Consider the following 18,839-nt stretch of genomic DNA (forward strand, 5'->3'; position numbering starts at 1 on the left):
CCTGTGCAATAGATACACCATGAATCAGGCTGGTGTGTTGAAAGAATATATATTTATGAATACATTAGAAAATGAATATTTGCACAAATCACAAGACGCACCACCTCAATCTGTGGCCCAAATGCTTTTCTTTCCTTACAATTCACTTTTCACATGAATTGAATACACCAGTTGGTTTAGGATAACACAGATCACAGACTCTTTAAACCCACAACAGGTATACTTTACCTTCTTTGGTTATTGCCACCCTGGTTACATCGAAATACAGGTCTATAGAATACTTCAGATATATGGGTCACTCACAGAGTATCCAATGTACAGAATTGTACAGCACCCTGGACATGATGGAACAATTTAACTTCCTAATATACTTTGCATTGGGTTTACTTTAAAGAACATGTAGCACTTTGAAACTTGATCGGATCAAACTCTTGGTAATATACTTTGCATGAAGTTTAATTTGAATATCATGCAAAACCTTTTTATTGGCAAAGGCAATTTCATACATGCAGCGCTCTAATTTGGTTGGACAAGTTTACTTACAAATATCTCTGGGGTATGTGCTGAGGAAAAGACATCAGGGATTCTGGATACTCAGGGGAAACAGAGGGGCTTGGTTAGACGGCCTCTCCAGGTTCAGTCATGGAGACCTGAAGATGTTATCCCTTTATTTGCATCTCTAGGTTCCATCCAGATTTTACTATTCCTCCTTGTTTAATCCACCTCCCAGGAAATTTTAGTTCTCCAGCAATTGTTCTAGCAGTTCCCACTCATATGATTTCAGACAGCTCTCCCTCTTTCCCATTGTGTGTCCCCTTATAAATCTTTAACCACTCCACCAAAATATCCCAATTAGGAGGGATTAGCTCATTGGCTATTAATTATGATTGGGCATCTATTTTCTTCTCCCTAAACAAAGTCAAGCCTCTTCTCTTTGGATTGGTTCATTTAGTTACTAAGCCTCGTTCTTAAGAGTTTGACTTCACCCCCTTGAATTATCCTTCTGAACAATTTTACAGTTACAGCAAAATCTATAACATGGCAAATCCTTTCAATATGCAAAAATAGCATCATAAAATATACATGTCTGAATGTGTCTGACCATGCCGTACTTAATGAAATGTATCTGACATCGGCACGATGTTGCAGGTTCAAATGGCAGATTTTTGTAACTTATTCAACAAATATATCAGTTACCAACACAAGATTTTATATACAGATATCTAATTCAATAAGCTATCATGTCCCCGAATCTACACTTTGCGACATTTTCTGGGAAGCTATCATCACATTTCAGCTTGTAACTTCAGTACCCAAAGTCGAATTCCTATGAGAGTGGAATCTTTAGATAGAGCTTTCCATGATCTTTCCATAGATATTTGAATGATATCTGTTAGAATTACAGTTCCTGAGATAATGGCCAAGCTGTGATCCTCCATACAATCCTATGTAAAAATAATGACATGCATATTTTAACTTTAATTGCACATTATATTTCTTTTCTTCATACTTGCACATTGGTCAGGGCCATCTGTTTATTTGGTTATTCTGCCAGCCCTAAAGTCATTTACATTCTTTTCCCAGGGCTAATGCCCATTTGGGTCCTTATTTTACTTGATCAGAGAGTATAATTCTGCCCCTTGCTCATGTGGCAGTCGCTGTAACATGTCAGTTGTCAATCAGACCCTGGACTTCAACAGGAATCGAATTATAATTCTCTGTATTTTTACGAGTTTACCCCTATTAGCTGGGTCTCATGTTTTCACAGTGGTCATCTGTTCACCTCATAAAACTTTAGTCTGGAATAAACTGCAGCACTTTCCTGGCTCTGCAGCTTCAAAGACATTCTTAGATAAAGAAAAGAGCAGAGTGTGACCCTTGCATCTGATGGGGTATGAGGTGCAGTTTTGGTCCTTTAAATCTCATGAGAAAAATGTCTTTTGGGCTAAAAGCTTTTCTTCATGCACAGGAAACAGGTTTTTCAGAATGTTGCAATTACTTTACATGGGAGGCCTGCTTTAATATCTTGCATCAGACCATCAATGTCCAACTTCCCATTATAATATACCTTTGAACTGTCCAGACCAGGAGGTTTCCTCTATTAACAGTTCCTTTCAACCCAAACTGCCAAATGTATTTGTTTCTATGACAGTTTTCTCTTTGGGAAAAATGCATTTCAGTGTCTCAATAGCCTGTAATGTAAGTTAGGCCTCCTTTCTTTATATCCTTGTCAGTCAAACTGAGTGCACACTTAATTTTATTCCTCCTTTTTCTGACAACACAGTTCAAGTATTTGGCAGTGTTGAGATGTCCATGCTGGCCTGTCTAGTGTGCCAGTCAACAGTGTGCTTTCAAATTAGTATTTCTGCATTTTTAGGGCCCAGTCAGCCAGACACAGTTTCCTTTTGTTGTGGGGCTGAAACTACCCCACAACCGCACCTACTACCTAATTCAGAAAATCTAAAACTGGAGCAAACCTTGATTCACCTACATCATGGCCTTCTCCATATTCCTCCCAATCTGGGGCCACCCTTGGTACTTCTCACCCTTCTGTCCACTGTGGTCCCACATCAGCTCTCACCTTTGTGCTCTAACAAATATGCTTTTCCCCTTATAAGACTATTGCTTTTATTACTGCACGGCTGTGTTCAACTGACGACAGCATGAATGCAACAGAAGACAAGACATAAGACAGCCCCTCCATCCAGCCCCCACCTGTTATCTTTCAAGGCAAAACCCATCTTCACTGAAATTTGTCCAAATACCAATTACACTATTCAATGAGCCTTCTACAAATAAATAAGCATTCCTATAAACCTGGGATTGTGGCATCATGATTTCATGAGAACTCACACTGGTTGCTGTTATAAACACTCTTATTGCACAGTGCAGAATGCCATGCCTGCCTTCATATGCTGATGCCATCAACTTCTTCCCTGTTTCTCTAGGCAGATATAAGAAGAAACGGGGAAGAAGGGGGACTTCCCACTCTGCTCCGGCCAACTTCACCATGCAAACTAATAGGGTAAGGGATATGTCAGGAGAGGGTAGCAAGGACAAATGGGCATCAAGTCTTGCTATTACTCACATTATTTCATAGCAACGCCTTTTTCAGTTCCTTTGGTTCAAATGTTGTCGGTACCCTTTTATTATAATTAATTTAAGAATGTTATGTTCTGCTGGCAATAACGTTACAACTCTTTAAAACAAAAGTCTGTTTTCTTTTGTTTTCATTTTTAATACGAATTACCCCTTACTTTACACACCCTGTATTACAAATGGGATTAACCCCAACACCCAATCCTCTTTTTCACAGTGTGACAATACCCGTGTCACCAGAGAGCCGCATCCCAGTAGTGAGGGAGCTATAGCCTGGGAAGCCTATCCCGGATCGAGGGAAGTCTTGGTGAATCCAAAGGGGCTTGATGAAGAGGGACGTTGTCGGAGTTTACCTCCCGACAACATCCAGAGAACACGCACTCCATTGCCGTTTTCGCTGTCACCCACAACCCCCTGTCATTCTCCGGTGGCAGTTCCTTTCTTACTTATCAGCATTCCCAGGACCTCTGTTCCCCGGACCTCGGTGTCCTGAGACCCTGAGTCACCTGCAGGGATACGCATGGTGGCGAGGCAGCATGGAAACCCGCTATGAGGAGGAAAGGGGCCGAGGCCACTAGGGGTGTATGTAGAGGCATGAACAAGATCAACAGTGATTGGCTGTTAACGGCTCTCTCCCCCAATAAAACCGATAACTGACCCTGAACTAAGAGAAAGACGTTCTACTCTTTACAGGACAGACGTCGTGTCAAGCGAGTTGAAGAAAACGACTACCGCGGGCATACAAGGACTAAGAGGACTGGTCGGAGAAAACACCCCTACTGCATGGAACGAAGAGAAGACTAGAAACCAGGAGACTGAAGCAAGTTTTCTGTGCAGACTGCTTTTCCTCTCCTCTGCCCCTCGTTCAATAAAGTTTACCCTTTTTAGTTCAGGCAAAACTGTTTCTCCTCGTTCGTTCACAAAGCTTGCATATCTATCCCCCTTACTCCGAAGGCTTGACATTCATTAAAAATAAACCTTGTCATGAGATGCTACCCTTTTCATCTATCCTACTGCTCCACAGTACCCTCGCCCTAAAACCTACAATATGTTGTTTTACATCATTTCTCATTTAAAAACCAACAGACCCAATATTTGAATCCTACGTCTGGAAAATCTCTTGGTATTGTTTTTGAAATCATGTAGCAATTTGTACACATTTTCCCTAAACTTTGCTTTTTAAGAATTGTAGGACGTTTTTAAACACTTGAAGAAAAAAAAGGAAATTTCTATCCTAGCCGGGATTTTTAAAATGGTTAAAGCTAACATTATCATTAATGTGATTCGTTCTATGAATTTTATCTTTCTAAAATTAAAAACTGATCAATTTGAAAAATATTTTAAATGCTTTAGTGCCATTAAAAAAAAAGATTTTTGGCAGTGAATAATACTTTAACTTTTTTAATTCTATTTAGACCTACGAACTACATGCAATTTAAAAAACCTACTTGGTTAAGAAATATTAAATGACATTTTAGTTATAATGGAAGCTTCTGAACTGGAATTATGTTGCAGTAAATAGTTTAAATTAAGGATTGGCACTAACACTGGCAAATTTTGTAAATGGTCATCGGGAGAAGGACAGAGTTATATGTTGGCCAGAACATGATGCAGGAGTTTATTGGAGCCTTTGGGAACTCTGTAGGCAACCGTACATAGGTCAGGATGGAAGGATTTGAATTTGAGCTGCTGTGAGTGGTTGGTCAAGATGGAATTTAATAAGGCATGGATTGGCGCAACAATGTCGTTAGATGGTAGAGTCCAAACCTTTCACGGGCAGAGGATTATCAGGGGAACGTGTGCCCTCTGTCAAGGAGATTGTGGCGTTGGGGTACTTTTGCTGTTGAGGAAATATTACCTCCATTAAGATCGGGAATATGGTTGATGGCTATTTTGTTGTCCATGGTTAGTTTTCTGAGGTGTGCTTTTCGTTTGAATTCAATCGATAAGAGCTTTTCAAAAGAACAGTTTTACTTTCAACTTCCAAAGATATGCTTGCTTGAGGATCTCACCTGCAGATGTAGACGGCCTTGTAAACCGCATTCCCTTAGTTACACTGCAAGGGATGAGCTACTTTAAAACAATCTTTTCAGTGGCGGCTAAGCTCTGAACCATGTTGAGGAAAATGCATGCTCAAAATGCAAGCTCCCAGCTGGACTCCCCATCTGGTGGTACCTACGATAAAGCTCCTACAGACACCTTTGGAAATTGCCACTTCTATTTTCAGCCTCCCTGATCTAGGATACGATGTTTTGTTGGATGACCATGCTCCAAACCTAGCACAGAATACCATTCCCGTCCTTTTGCTACCTCGCCTCCGCTTGAATCCTTGTTTGTTTCCATTGTTTCCTCCTTTCACCCGCCCCTTTACTCCTACCCGTTTCCCTCTGCTGGCCTTACACTGGATATTGCTGCTGTGGGTCATAATACGCCAATTTCCAGACAAGACTGCAGCGTTGGTAATTTGTCTCTGTATAAAAGCTTTGTACCACCACATACGTGTGAAGATATGAACCATAAACCTGTCCCGGTTTCATGAAAGGCTACTTAAATATACTCCCTTTCTGGTGAGTATTGTACAGCCCCAGTAAGGCCCGATGAACAGAATTTATGCCCAATTGAGGACCTTGTTTGAAAATATGAGAACCGCCCTTGCGCTTTGACTATATCTGAAATATATAGATGTCTATACTGACTAAAATGACTATACCACTATCTGAAATGTCGTCAAACCGAGTACGATAGTTAATTTCACATCCTTACTGTTCATGGCCTGTAAGAATGTCATTGTATTTTCCTTTGTTCCCTCCCTTGCAGCGCTTAGAAACACATTGGCCCTCATTACGACCCTGGCGGAAAGTGACTGACCGGACCGCCACAGCGTAAATAGCGTTTCCGCCATTGCACGATGGAGCAAAGTGCGGCTCATTCCGACCCATCGGGCACGAGCACCACGCCATGGCGGAAGTGCAAAGTCCGCGATGGCGGAAATGACCCCAAAACGGCCCAGACCGCCGCCGTACGGCGCCCTAGGTGCAATACCGCCACCCATCCCAGCGGACACCGCAGTGAGCGCCAACCGGAAAGTACGGTGACCGTAAATATACGGAAACGGAAGTAAAAGCATGGTCCCGGAACGGGAAACATCACGCCGTACACCTATAAAACCACTAAATCCACACAACCATTAAAAATACTACCCTGAGACACATCCCAACCCGTCATCCACCCTAGTGAAACCAAGAAAAATGGGAAAAGTAGCGAAGAAAGCGTGCGACCGCAAGCGGCAGGTCCACTTCTCCCGTGAGGAACTCACCGTACTCACAGAGACCCTCCAGGAGAATGCAGCCGCCGTCTTCTCCACGCAAATGACCAGGACGGCACTTGCGAACAAGAAGGCCATATGGGCCCTGGTGGCACAGCGGGTAAGTGCGGTGGGGACCGCACCCCGCAACCCACAGCAATGCAGAAAGCGATGGGACGACCTGCGGATACGCGTCCGTAGCATACTGTCTGCCAACCGCAACATTGCCACAGCCACCGGGGGAGGATCGGAATCACCCATCAAGTTGACCCCCTGGGAAGAAATCTGTGTCTCCCCCATAGGAATGGAGAGCATAGAGGGAGTCGGAGGGATGGAGAAAGGAGTGCAGACATCCGAAGAATCAGGTAGGTGGCCCAAATAAAACAATGCCAAAACCACAATGTCCAATCATGTGAAGTACCACGTGCCCACATAGTGCAACAGTAACACATGTCCAGGAGAACGTCCACATACATAGGCCTGATAGCACACTTCAAAACTCACATCAAATACATAAATAATTAAAAATCCTAAAAACACCCTCTACACGTGCAGCAGGCACACCCTAACTGCAGGCTGCCAAACAACTGCACCCTCACACCACACACAAATGAAACCACCTCCAAGGCCCCGACCCAAATCACCCTCAGGTACCACCCCAATGCATGTGATACATTGCCATTCCAATTTCCACAGACCCATTAATAACGCTCGCCCTCCTTTACTCCACCACAGGGTCCGATCCAAACGACGAGCTCCAGGACACCCCTACCAGCACACCTGCAAAGAGGGCCAAGACCAACGGCCAAAGACCCTCCACCTCAGCTGCACGCATCAAGACACGGCAGCAGCACAAATCAAGTGGCAGCACAGAGGAGGGAACTCCAACAGGCACCCCAGCAGCCAGCATGCCCACACCACCACCACCACAGGTCCCCCCAATGGATGCCACAGTAGGCACTGCTTCTGGTGGCAGCAGCACCATAGGTGACACTGCATTAATGGCAGCATGCTCCGACACAGAAAACAGGGATGTCGAAGTCTTATCCATCCATGACCTGTCCCAATCCCCCTGTCTGTTCCATCCCGTACACCATGAGGATACCACGCAGGGGCACCCACAAGACGACGACTGGCCATCCCCCACAAGCCCTGTGGCAGGGCAACATGAGGCGAACAGCCACTCTGTGACACCACCGCAAATGGCCATGGCCCAGCAGAGGCAACAGTCCCTCGACCAGTTAATCGTGCAACAGCAGCAACTGGCCACGCTCCTCAAGGACCATGCCGATGAATGTGGGGGCACTAAGGCAGACATAGAAACATCAACTGAGACACTTAGGGCAGAAATGGAGAGAAGTACAGAGACACTAAGGGCACAAATGGAGAGTAGCACCGAGTGCCTGAGAGTCCAAATGGAGAGTAGCACCGAGAGCCTGAGAGTCCAAATGGAGAGAAGCACCGAGAGCCTGAGGGGGGAACTGCATGCGACGTCCAAAGACGTATGTGCCGAACTTGCCGCAGTGCGCCGTGTGCTCACTGAGCTCTCACAAACCCTTAGGGACATGCATGGACGTGAGCAGGCAGAGACATCATCCGTTGCAAGTTCCGTCCAGGGCAGCCCCCAACGTAGATCTGGGAGGAACCTGCGCTCCACAGGCAGGGGTGCCCCTGATACCCGCAGAGGGGGCTTGCAATAGCGACTGCCCACTGACAATGAGCATCTCTGGACACTGGTGTTCGGGGGGGAGGTAGGAGGGTGGAGGGGGGGTGTTGGGCTCACTTGGGTGGCGGGTCGATAGGGTGTTTAACATGATATCACATATGCCATAAACAATGCACGATCAACCAATGAGATGTGTGGACATTTGGACATTGATCTTTGTGTACGAGGCCATTATTGTGCATGTACCATACACACACAGTGCCACGAGTCCCGTGTCCATGTATCAGCCACCAGGCATGAGTGCTAGAAGCATGCATCTATGAGATGCTGACGAATGTCACGGCCCTCCTGTGCCTCGCAGACTCCTTGAGGTGCTGCCACATCCCCACCCTCATCATGACCATCTTCAGGTGCTTGCAGTTCTGCGTCAGGGGGCATGGGCACATTTCTACGTACGCACATGTTGTGTAGCATGACACATGCCATCACCATCTTCGCAACCTTCACATGGCGGTACAGGAGTGCCCCGCCAGACCTGCTGAGGCACCGGAAACGAGTCTTCAGTAGGCCGAATGCCTGTTCTATGACTACACGGGTACGTGAGTGGGCATGGTTGTAGTCCTCCTCATGCTGGTCCCGTGGGTTCCGGACTGGTGTGAGGAGCCATCTCTTCAGTGGATATCCGGCATCACCTGTATGTGGACGATAAACGAATCATGTGGAATGCCATTGCTACGTACGCACCCCCCCCCCTTCCTGCCAGGTCATTGCCGCATCACATACCCCACATCATCATGCATGAAATGAGACTCACCGATTAGCCAGGATCTGTTCCCTGCGTGTCTCTCCATGTAGCGTGGTATTGTAGAGTTCCTCAAGATCATAGAATCATGGGTTGATCCAGGGAATCGGGCACAACAATGTGTAATGATCCTGTTGGAGTCACACACCATTTGTACATTCAGAGAATGAAATTGTTTCCGGTTGCGGTACTGGGCCTCCATGGCATGTGGGACGACCAATTCCATATGGGTGCAGTCGATGGCACCAATGCAACCCGGTATGCCGGCAAGTGCATGGAATCCCACTTTTGTGTTCTAATTTCCTGCTCCGAGCGTGGTAGAGAGATGTAGTCGTCTGCGTGCTGCAGGAGGGCATCGAGCACTTGCAATAGTGTCCGTGAGAACAGTGGCTGTGAAATGCCATGCAACTGTCCGACTGTGTGCTGGTAGGTGCCTGTGGCCAGGAAGTGGAGTACAGACACCACCTTCAGTAGGGGTGGGATGGCGGTTGGGCTATCTATCATGCTGACAAGGTCAGCCTGTGTCATGTCCACAATGGCGGTTATGGTGTCCCGGTCCAAACGGTAGAGGGTGTGGATCTGCTCATCAGTGAGGTTGAACGGATGTGCTCGGAGGCGTGGGATTGCGGCCTGCCTGCGTGGTGGTAGTGGCTGTGCTGGCGGCCCTTGCTGGCCCTGCCTTGCCCTCCTCCTGCGTCTCCTCCGTGCGGCCGGTTGTAGTTGGTGTTCGTCTTCTTCTTGAAGTTGGAGTACCTGCAGTGCTATCAGGTCCCCCAGGGCCAACATAGCTAGTCCTGCCGGTAGCATTTCGGAGTGGTTGTGGGAGGAGACTGGGCGTGCAATTTATGTGTTTTCAGGCTGTATGGCCTCCACCTGTGGTGATTCATTCCACCTGTGCAAGCTGCTCTCCCCTTTGGGCGAGCACGTCCCGCACACGACGCTGCAATTCGACGAATGGCATCTTGCTATTACAATCATGTATTTGTACCCGATGGCAGTGTAACATTGGTTGATATGTTCATTCGGCTATGGTCCCATTGTTTCACATACTATCTTTGCAGTCGCGAACAGACTTGTGAAGGGTCAGTGGAACGTAGTACTCGAGTAACGGTGGACCCTCATGCATCACTGCACCGAGGTTCAACGACGGGCGGGGCGTCCCATTTGTGAGTGAAGGCAGTTGCCATTTTCACACACAGCCGCACTAGATGGATTAATTTGTGATTTCAAGCGGCCACAGATGCCTTTTCGACGTGATGTTGCAAATGAGGAATTCGAAGGGCGGCGCTTTCGGTTTTCAGCTAGCGGCGAGGAGATGCCCACAGGTCTGACTGCAAATATAACGTTCTATTGTTCAATGTCCTTGGGACAGGGGCCATGGCGAGGATGCAATGATTGATATGAATAGTTTGGGATGCGCAATGGCGAAGTGGACGATGAGGCCGGACGTTCCCAAATACATGTTACTTCACAACACTGGAATTACGGGCTGGGGCACAGTGGATTTTGCAGGCTGCATAACGCACAGACTCAATGGAAATTTCACATGTTATGTGAGTATGGAAACAGGCGTTCTCATTACGGGATGAGGGAATGATGAATGGATGCATGGACAGATGAATTGATACAGAGTTTGCCATGTACAGGGCTTCTTGGAATCTGTCCGCCTCCCCTGCGCTATGTGATGCAGGGCTGCCATAGTGGGACCATCGTCTATCTGGCCTTGTTGAGCCCTCCCTGTCTCGACGCGCCTTCAGACACTTGTGTCTATGCACGTTACCAATCCCATCTGATGGATTCTGTTTTAACAGACGCATGCACAGGTACACTCGTTTGTGATGGTGTTTTCACCTCGATATAGATAGTTATGATTCGCAAGTGGTTTATGGGTGGTGATGATCCTTTGGAGTGGGCTAGCATGCATATGGCTGTGGATTTGGTGTGATCATTGAAGTGAGTAATACTAATGAAGTTCTGATGGCCATACTGTTCTTTTTCATTTCATTTGGTTGACAGGTATCTCCTCCCCTTTTGCCACTGCCATCTGTATGCCACTCCTGCAGATGGATTTTACTCCCGACACCTGCTGCTTCGTGTTCATCAGTGGAGCAGCATTACGATCTTATGGGACGATCGCCAATGGGCCACATGCCCTTACGCAGTACTAGTGGCTAGGAGCAACATTTCGGCCTTTCAGCTGGACTAGTGCCTCCCTATCGGGACGGCCCTGCGGTTCTAGGCGCTTCCATGTTGCCTTTTCGTACGAGAATGTAGCCCCTGTGTACCATGAAGGAACAGGGCGTCACACAAGAAGTAGCTGGTCATTTATTGCGGATGCAGCCCACAATGGTGAAATGTGTTTTGGAGTTCATGGCCTAATGGCTGTATGGGCTTGGTGAATTTGTTGTGCATTAAATTTCTATTCTGATATGGACCGTGTAGCGTTCTTCTTTGCAAGTGATGTGGCATATTCCTATTTGGGGAGCGATGTATTGTGAGGAGATCTGCATTGGGTTCCAGCTTCGGAGTATAGTTGCGTGGTACTGTGCTGGGCGCGTTTGCCTACGAAGCCCAGTGAGGTCAGGGATGAGGGCTGCCAATATGACTGTTTTAATGATGTCCTGCTCAAGGGCGGGGGATTTGCTTTTGTGTAACAGATGCCGGTCAGCCAGGTGGATTGGTGGAATGATGTGATTTTCGGAATATTGCTGGTCACAGGTGCCTGTGTTTGCGTGCGTTTCTTGGTGGGGGACTGAGGTCATGTCCATTGGGATGGCTTCTGTATTCGTGCCATCTGTGCCCTGCAGCTCCCATTGGCCCCTCTTGAGATTCATTTGTTCGTTGGCAGTCATGGATGACTAGTACATTTCACTGGTTGCATTGTGTGACTTCATTGCACCTACGGGGAGTTGTGCAATGTGGCCAGGGAGCGGTGTACAGGCACTCAGTGGGGCCGTTTACGGTTGATTCGCGATGCCGTACTTCTCACCATGGCGGAATGGTACTTTCCGCCGTGCTTGATGGCGTTAGGTGCATGTCCGCTAGGGTCAGAATTCGCGTACCGTTGCGCCATGGTGGTCATTACGGTTTGGCATGGCGCGCGCGCGCGTACTTGGTGCAGTTAGCGTTGGCGTTCACTACGGTGTCGCTAATGGCATCGTACTTTGCGGTGACGTGTCATAGTCGCACCGAGCGCTATTCGATGGCGGTATTGCATTTCCGCCATCGTTTTTCGATTTCCGCCAGGGTCGTAATGAGGCCCATTGTGTATAGGCGCTATATAAATAAACTATCATATCATATTTGGCTTGATTTATATTATTCTGAAAAACTCCAAAGTGTAGCTAATCTTTCTCGTCTTCGTCTGGAAGAAGCCCTTTCCAAAAACTCTCTTTAATTTATTTAACTTTGCTCGGACCTGGCAGTGTTGGACATTGCACACTTTTCTGCATTGCCTTCCGCATTATACATCTCTGACCACTAGCCTATTTGGTCACTGAAACCCCTGCACATTTTCCCAGTGCACCAAAACAACACTTACCAAAGCCGCAACCAAACTGGCCTGTACGTAGGAAAACGTTACCTGACCATCCTGCTTCCAGAAGACCCATTAGTCAGCTAATAGTTTTCTGTCACACACCTTAATTTAATGAAGAACGTGTGACATTACTCAGCAATGGCCTTGTTCAAAGGCATCTAATGATATGATATGATAAGTCATTTCTGACGCGCTTGTACACAAGTGTTTCTAGGCGCGATAAGGGCAATAATTGTCCCAACAACGGACATAGCGCCATCTGTGATTTCTTTTTTCTTTGTACCTCCTGTCCTGAGGGCTGGCCATCTTTTATGCTTCGCTAAAACTCAAGTTGGCTTCTCGTCACAGTGCTGCAATTCTTATTTAGTGAAGACACAAATCTGAAGTTTGTAGTGGAGTTTATATTTAGATAATTGATGGGAAATGGTTTCAAATCGAGAACTATGACTTAATTCTTCTTATTGTTGTTGACACAAAACAAAGGGTCCTCACAAGTTTGGCGGTAACCTTTAAATGCGGCAGTAACGCTATTACCGCCGCATTTAAGGGTCTGCCAAATCACGGGTTTTGCAGGATTTATCCCCTGCTCTCTCCTGGGGGTAAATCCATTGCAAATCTGTTGATTTTCGGTGTAATTACCGTCTGGTAATACCGCCGATGGTAGTCGCGCTGAAAACTCCCCATTGGGCCCAATGGGGAATGGGGAATTCCCGAATGGCCCCAATGGGGAATTCCCGTTACGCCAAACCTGTGATCCGGTGCTAATAGCGCCGGACCCGTTGGTGATAGCGCTATTAGCACGGGCGGTATCCCAGCAGGAATACCGCCGGGATACCGGCCAACTCGTGATGTGGCAAAGTGTCACGTTCACAAGTGCTTTTTCAAAGGGAACTGTTTCAGAGTTTGTTCCATTGTGTGTATATATATGATACTGGTGGGATAGTTAAAAAAGAAAAATAAGTGATTGCATTTTGTACAAAGGGACCATGTGTTTTCTTTTCATAATGAGGATAAAAGTTAGAAGAGAATTAGCCCTTTACTTGGTGTTGTTGTGGTGACAATGCCCATACTGTAATGCTGCAGTGACTGTAAATAACAGTAGACCTGGAAAAGGCGTTGGAATGGGGCATCTCTCTTCCCATGAACAGAGAAAAGCTTCATGAGGCTTAGTGAACACTGTGAAGAGGCAAACCATTCAAGAATCCACACAGCCAGAGGTCAACACAAAATACCATATGGGTTGGTAATCCTACGCAATAAAACGTTCTCAAAGACGGCACAAGTTAAAAAGGAGTACAATCCTACTGTGAAAAGGCAATATTGATGATATTTGCTGACAAAAACGGTGGGCGAGAAGGGTGGTGGAGCGGGAACTCTGTCCATCCTATATTACTATTGAACATAGTCAATATTCATATGTGCCTAATTACGGTGCTTCAGAGACCAAACAGTACATTCCCATTTAAAAAATAAAAAGCACAAAAGCTGTCGCACTCAAGCAGGGATCCAAATTTGCACTTCGGCCAGGGATGTCCAACTCCAGGCCTCGAGTGCCGGAATACTGATGGGTCTTCAGGATATCCCTCATTAATATTCATGAGGAAAAATGTGCATAGATTTAGAATCAGTGTATGCAAATTCATCGGTATGCAAACTGCACTCTTCCAGAAGTGCATTATTCACTTTCCCACAGAGCTAGTGAAAGTTTGATCACCTGGATGCTGGCGCTCCAGAAGGCTAAACCTGGATGCAAAATATTCCAGCAAGGACCCGTCAGGTCTGGGATGGAGGAAGATATGTCGCAAAATAGACGGGTGCAAGGATTTCAATCTGTTACAGAATTGAAAACCTAAAGGAAAGGAGGCTCCTCCTCTCTGCACAGCATGCCAGCACGCCTGCCTGAGGCAGCCAAGTCATAGGGTGTGTTGAACATATCAACACTCCCTGGCTGCGACGCCCAGGATCGTGGCAACGTTTGGAGAGCCGCGCTATTGTCCTGGCACTGGTTATCACTGGCACGCATCGATGTATCCCGGCTCAGCTACCCCCCCTCTTCTCACATCTAGAGGATGATGTGCTTTTCATAGCTTAGTGTTTGTGACTCGCAAAATGCTGATTCGGTAGGATATGATGTACTTGCTTGAAACCTTAAGATGGAGCTGACGCTGCACCCATCACCTCATAGGCCTTAATTATAGGTTCTGTGGATTTCTGGGCTGAAAGGTTTCATGCAGTAATTACTGATACCGCTTGCTGTAATCCTGGAACATCTGCCTGATTAACCCCTTAGGTGCCAAGGACTGGTATGCTTGTCCTTTTTGCATAGACTTGCACCATAGCCTGGCACTTGGGTATACCATGGTCAGCTGACAATAGAGATTTTCGGAAATGCTGCATGCGATAGTTCAGTATTAGAGTATATTTGTCCATTTCCACTCTTGTTCTGAGCACGGATTGGGTATAATTGCTGATCATTGTGCTAGCATACACTTTTACGAAAGCAAAAAAGGGTGGAATTCCTGGTCGTTTGGTATAACGTTGGATAGACGTTCAGGGGCTACAACCAAAAGGCTAGCTAGCTCCGAGTCCCGACAGTCCGGACATTAGCACAGCCCCAGATCTTTTCCAGACCTAGCAACACCCCTGCTGACCTTTCTGTGCATTGCATTGTATATCTGATGAGAAGGTGGCCTTCCCAGTATTCACACCTTTTGGGGTCCCCCTAAAGATTCTTTTTTCCAAAGGGAAGGAATGTACTAGCACGTCCCTCCACCATTCCTGCACAACACAAACAAGATTTCAAACATCGCCGGGGAAAGGACTTCACGATTTGTACCACCAGATCAGTGGAGGCAGAAATGTGCAGCTTGTTTACCGCCTTCGATTTGCAAGGCCTTAGAGTGGAGCCTTTTGTTCAGACCTGTGCTGCCCAGTGTGGCCGACAGGGGGCTCATTCTCTCTTAGGGCTGTTTAATTTGTTGTTGCTGGATTCGTAACTCTGCAGAGATTGTGGGTCTTTCTGAACAAAGCCTAATCAATGGCACAGATGTTTATCAAGAACAACCCTTTCTAAATATGCAAGCATGCCCATAAGAATCTTAGAAATTATCTAACGGCGTATCTCGGGCACCACGACAAGAACACTTTACCTCTCCGGACGGATATGAGTTATTTTGCAGGAGAGGACATATTGCAGTGCTTCACTCAATTCTTTATTTACTGGCTGCATGACTTTGTGAAGTCACAGAGTACCTCTGACCTGCTGCGACTGAAATGACACTTTTGATCCGAAACCTAAAGTATGCGAGTTGCAGGCAAGTCTCGGGAGGATAGCTCAGGGGCAACGTGGTCGCCTTCAAGCAAGACGACATGGAGCAACACAGGTTCGATCCTCGGGTCCGCGCTTAGGGGAAGGATGCATGAAAGTGCAATATCTGGATGGTTGACGGTAGATTCTTTGAAATGGCAGAAACTAGGAAATCTGAAGGGTTTTATTGGCTGACGCTGCGTCTGCTGTTCCTTTCACTGTATGTTATGAGCTACTTGCCACGTCATTGGTTGCTATGCCAAGTTTCAGGGCACTCCAATAATCCTGCAGCTTTAGGCATGACTAATGCTTGGAGCACTGCCAGGCATTTTTCTATGAAATGTGTAATTGCACTCTACTTGACATCACCCTTTGATAGGCACGCGGACTCAGCAGCACTAATCAACTAAAACCATTCCAGCTGCTTTCCTTTCATTCAAGAGTGAGTTGTGCCGTCCCTCCTTCCGAACTGTTGGCCAACGCGCCCTCTGATGTCAAAAACAGGTGATCTGGAGGAGTGAGTGCCTCACCTTGTATGTAGGTGATGAATGTGTTGTGCTGATTTATATAATGCAAACCTGGCTAGAAAGCAGCTCTGAGCTGTGCATTTCACGCAGACGCAGCAGACTCTCCTCCCCCAGAGACTCATGCCATCTCTAGTGCCTTCTTCGGAATCCCATTTTTCTGCTTATCTGTCTGTCCCAGTACTTTGTCCGCCTTCCAACTTCTCTACTGCTCCTCACACTCGGAAATCTGCTGTGTTTCTCTTTCGACATCGGTAAGAACTGGCTAAACCGCTCTGGTTCCAATCCCCTTAGTCTATAAATTGGCAACAGTAAGAACTATTTTACTACATTTGTATAGTTAAGTGTTGGAAACTCTGCTAATCTCCAAAAATGCCAGGCGTGACCCTAAGCCATTCGTATTGGCAGGTCTTGAAACCACGGTGAGTGAATCTTTAAAATATTAGGCTGGTGGTGCTGCCGTCTGTCTCCAGTAGCCACCTTGTTATGTTATATGATATGATAGGGTATTTATAACGCACTTAATACCCAGAGGTTTCTAAGCACAGACCCGGAATCGAACCTGTTGTGCTCATCTCGTCTTTCTTCCAAAGGCAAGCACGTTGCCCCCGAGCTATCCTCCCGAGACATGGCATTTGTGTAGCAACGACTGCCATTGGTATGGCCACAAAGCGCTGTGGGGTGAACACCCTTGGAGGACCGAGGTCCTAGATGTGAGATGTGAAGGAAGATTCTAGAATGCGTGTGTGCATTTTTAGCCAGCACAACGGAAGGTAAGGGTGGCTAAATCCCTGATGGCAACCCATGGAGATCTGGATAGTGGCTGGGTGCTGTGCTAGACTGTCAGGAAAGTAGGTGACTCAAGGTGATTGATTATGTGCATAGTTGGACCCCATTTTTTCACGGGACTCGGCTGCATCCGACAAGTGCGAGCTAAGTGCTGTAGATGCAGTCTAGCAGTGTTGGTGGCAGGGAGTTTAGTAGTTTACTGTGGAATTGTGTGAAGCTTGGAGCTGTGATCTGCAGGCAGCTGCTTCAGCCTGGATTCAATCAGAGGTGCGGTGCTCTGACAACTTGCTTGGAGTTGTCCTTAAAACTGGAGCATGGCGAGTCAGCACAAATTGGCAAGTGCAAGCTAAGTGATGTAGAAGGAGTCTAGCGTCCACGTTTAAGTGGGTGAGTGGATACCTTGTTTATCCCACTTTACAAACTGTTTTCGTAGTCAGCAAGTTCGAAGAAACTATATTGTTTGGACATTGTTTGACAGAGAGAGCGTACTGCCCTTCTGGGGGGGACAGCATGAATTATACAAAGCTGGTGCGAAGTGAATGCTACCAGGTTCACTTATGCCCTCAGAAGTAAATCCAGGAAGAGGGCTCCAACATGCCTATAAGCCTTCTGGGTCCTATGGGTAGCGCTGCATTTTTGATAAAATCAAAGCCGTATGTATTTGAAGCATTGCTTAGTTTGGATGAGGTAATTTTCGATACAGTTCCTTATGCCCATGGGTCTGAGATCCTGTTGGGAAACCTGAGGGGAGAGAAAGCAAGTACTTCTACAACCCCTACTATTAAAAAGGTTGAGCAGTGGTGTACGTCGGGACAGCCCAAAGGCCCTGAGGAAAGGGGCCACATGAACTTGCACTCGTGCTCATTGGAGCACATTGATCTGGATGATTTAGACAACTGCCCCAACATAAAAGTGATATTAGACTTCTCCATTTTGGCTCTGGTGATTTCGCCTGAATTAGCAAAAAGGGTGCAACTCTCTTTATACTTGACACCGGCCATGTCTCCTATGCCAGATGAAAGAGAGGAAGTGATTTCACACAGAACTAGGGTTTCAAATTCAAGAGAATGCTCCCCTTCTGACAAGCTGGGAAAAAAATCACAGTGGCCTTAGATTCATAGTTTTTGATGAAGATGTTAGGCCTGCACCTATTTCTCATCCTACTTTTTTGTCTACCCCTTCAGGTGTGTCAGTCGCTGAATTAGACAAATCTAGATCACTGCATGATCATCATTCTTCAAGAGCCGTGCAGAGGGGAGGCCCTGGTTAGAAGCATAACGCAAACAGTAGAGATTCCTCCAATTGCTCTAAAAAGGGAGAAACAGCTGACAGATGTTGCAAGGGCTGGCATTTTGCTAAAATCAGGCTTTGTTAGAGCCAACAAGAAGCTTAAAAAGTAAAAAAACTACAAAAATCCACCTAATCAGCAAAATAAAGGTTCGAGAAATGTTCTACAAAATCTGAATGACTGATTAAGCCAGTGCGACATGGGCCAGAGCCCTATTGCATCACCTGTAACAACCGCCAAATCTTGTACTTTTGATAAGTCTGAGGTGGTGGACTCAGTAGGTGTGGATCTGAGTTCTATTGACCAAGTGCCAACCTCAAAGCTAAATTTAAAGAGACATGTTTGCCCAACCCGAGGTAAGAGTGCTATTTCACACACTTTCTAAAACCAACCCAAGTAGATGAGGCTTCATTAGCTTTGAGTATAATGACAACTCATTTTAACATAGTCTCCTCATGTAGAAGGAGACTCCTAGAGGTTTAACAGAAATGAAAGCATTCGTTCATGATAAGGAACGTCCAA

The 18,839-nt window shown here is 46.4% G+C and overlaps 1 protein-coding gene across 3 annotated transcripts in view; it reads left to right on the forward strand.

The window, feature by feature from the left end:
* P2RY2 (purinergic receptor P2Y2) overlaps window positions 1-18,839 on the forward strand; it is a 289,745-nt gene that overhangs the window by 206,498 nt on the left and 64,408 nt on the right. Inside the window, exon 3 of one of the 3 annotated variants that reach the window (XM_069640100.1) lies at window positions 2,949-3,025. The exons of 1 other annotated variant lie outside the window; for it this stretch is intronic. The gene's annotated coding sequence lies outside the window, so the exon portion shown is untranslated. Of the gene's footprint in view, window positions 1-2,948; window positions 3,026-18,839 lie in introns of those variants that run through there. One more of the 3 variants, XM_069640101.1, reaches the window with a different exon arrangement.

Source organism: Ambystoma mexicanum, chromosome 7q, assembly GCF_040938575.1.
Source record: "Ambystoma mexicanum isolate Mex_15411 chromosome 7q, UKY_AmexF1_1, whole genome shotgun sequence".
NCBI classification, from domain to species: Eukaryota; Metazoa; Chordata; class Amphibia; order Caudata; family Ambystomatidae; genus Ambystoma; species Ambystoma mexicanum.